This window comes from Pocillopora verrucosa, unplaced genomic scaffold (genome assembly GCF_036669915.1).
Source record: "Pocillopora verrucosa isolate sample1 unplaced genomic scaffold, ASM3666991v2 scaffold_48, whole genome shotgun sequence".
NCBI lineage: Eukaryota > Metazoa > Cnidaria > Anthozoa > Scleractinia > Pocilloporidae > Pocillopora > Pocillopora verrucosa.
The window spans coordinates 40,803-42,935 of NW_027078186.1; the positions used below are offsets into that span (position 1 = coordinate 40,803).

Below are 2,133 nucleotides of genomic sequence, written 5' to 3' on the forward strand. Positions count from 1 at the left end.
CGCTGATCATTGAGCAGCTCATATATTAAACTGATGTTTGGAACTGGGCTGTGGAAAAGAGGCTTGCCTCGTCCCAGCCACGGGTTGCCTCGGTATAGCACTACCTCCGAGTGCGGCCCACTTCCCTCTGGGGAAGACACATTCAATCCAAAACAAAGTCAACGGTATAGCATTCTTTTATGTTTACAGGAGCCCCGCCCGCCCTTAGAGGGGGAAGAGGTGAAAGAGGGATGATAATTCAGACAACAGACAATGGCAGGAACGGCCGCTGGCCTACGTTTTCTGAAGTGCGCAAAGCACTACCACAAGGACCTAGGGGTAAGTGGATTTTTTCACCGAGGGCAGACGCTGAAAAAGCATACTTACCTGACGCGGGAGGTACTGTGATCAAGGAGGCAGTCCTCTCAAGGCGAGGCCCTTTCATTGCACTTCGACTGGGTTGACCCTTGCGATTACCCCAAATGTGGGTAACTCGAGCGTATAATTTCTGGTAGTGGGGACCTGCGTTCGCGCTCGTCCCCGCAAAAGTCATCCAAACTATGTCTATATGGCCCTCTTACTGACTATCGAGGGTATTTTTGCTTTTGCAGTGGACCGGTAGACTTGCAAAGAAAGCAAAGGACGCACAACTGGCCAAGGTGTTGGCACGTTTGGAGGGGTAGAAGTGCATTGGAGAGACTGGAGGAAGGAAACAAGGTGAGTTTCGGGGCGGTGCGTAACTTTGCTGGCTGTTTTTGTTCAAGGCCTGTCTGCTCTATTGTGTGTAAAGTCCTGTTCGTTTGTATTTGCAGGTTGTGCGTGCCGTGCCGTGCTGTGCTATGCGCGCGAAGGGAAAGGAAATGAAAGGAAACCAAACGGCCGATCGACCGAGCGAGCGAGCATAGAAGGGCATTCGACTTGGACCGTGAGTACACTTTGAACCTTTTGAGCGGTTTTATTGTCACTGGAGCCGCTTTTAGAAATGCTATTGCTATCGTTAGTGTATCCTTTGTGCGAGCAAGCGAGTGAACGAATGAACGAGGGAAGGAAACAAACTAGCAGAGTAGTAAAAGTATCGAACCTTTTTCCCGATTCGTTTGCAGTCTGAATCCAACCATTGTCGACTTTCAGTGCCGTTTTTCGCGCGCCTCCTCTTGGAAGTGTGCGAGTGTTTTGCCACGTCACGATGGCTTAAAACTGCGTCTCAGAAGTGTGCGTTTTTTTCCTATTCATTTTTTCGTTCGTTATTTGGAATGATTTGATATCACAGAAGTAGAATTTGACATCATAAACTGTTCATCTCGCGCGTGCTCACTCGCTCGCGCGCGCTCTGTAAGAAAAGTCGATCGCACTAGAGTTTTCGCCATTAGCTGGCCGATTTTTGACAAAAAGGTGTTTTCCCCCCCTCGTTTTTTGCTTTGATTTTGTTCCTCACTCACCTACGGCTCTCTATGTGAAATTGTGGTGTATGGAGAGCTATTTATTGGGATAAAACGTTTAGAGATGTTCGCAAGACAAAAAATTGAAGCCTACAACACGGGGTATTCCCAGGCGGTCACCCATCCAAGTACTAACCCCGCCCGACAGGGCTTAACTTCGGTGATCGGACGAGAACCGGTGCTTTCCCTGTGGTATGGTCGTAGACGAGGAAATGGGGTCGAAATTCTGCTTGTTATCGGCCAGGTTCAGGCTGTAAAGCGGCCACATCCCTGAGTGTAGGCGAATTTGAAATTCTAAAGCCCTAGTTTCGTTACTCTAACCCTAAGAAATCGATACTCTAACCCTAAGAAATTGTTACCCTAACCCTAAGAAATGGTTACCCTAACCCCGAAGTCGTTACCTAACCCTAATGTATTTTCCTCAACCCAGTTAACACATTGAGGAGCATCGATTTGAAGCACTATTCCCTAGGGAGGGGAGGGAGGGGTCCCAAGAGACATAACGTGTCCTAAAAACCTATTATACAATGTTTTAGCTCCGTAGGTGCGTGTATCTGGCTTTAAAATCTTACAGTGAGGAGATACCAAACGGGTCAGCCTCTGGGACCGTCTGCGGGACTCGCAAGGGCTTGTGGGGGCGACCTGCTACTATCCACCATAAACCGTGGGAAGGATCCCTCGACCACCCCCCTCACCCAGGGCATGCTTCGGCATC

At 49.0% G+C, this 2,133-nt stretch overlaps 2 non-coding genes and 1 pseudogene across 2 annotated transcripts; 2 read left to right on the plus strand and 1 right to left on the minus strand.

Annotated features, from left to right (window-relative positions):
• Positions 1-5: 5 nt before the first annotated feature.
• On the plus strand, positions 6-126 carry LOC136278732 (U2 spliceosomal RNA; annotated as a pseudogene).
• A 232-nt stretch (positions 127-358) lies between these two features.
• LOC136278767 (U1 spliceosomal RNA) lies at positions 359-522 on the plus strand. The gene has a single exon (XR_010716536.1). It is a non-coding gene; the product is annotated as a U1 spliceosomal RNA (small nuclear RNA).
• Positions 523-1,505: 983 nt separating this feature from the next.
• Positions 1,506-1,624, minus strand: LOC136278739 (5S ribosomal RNA). The gene has a single exon (XR_010716509.1). It is a non-coding gene; the product is annotated as a 5S ribosomal RNA (ribosomal RNA).
• Positions 1,625-2,133: the final 509 nt, after the last annotated feature.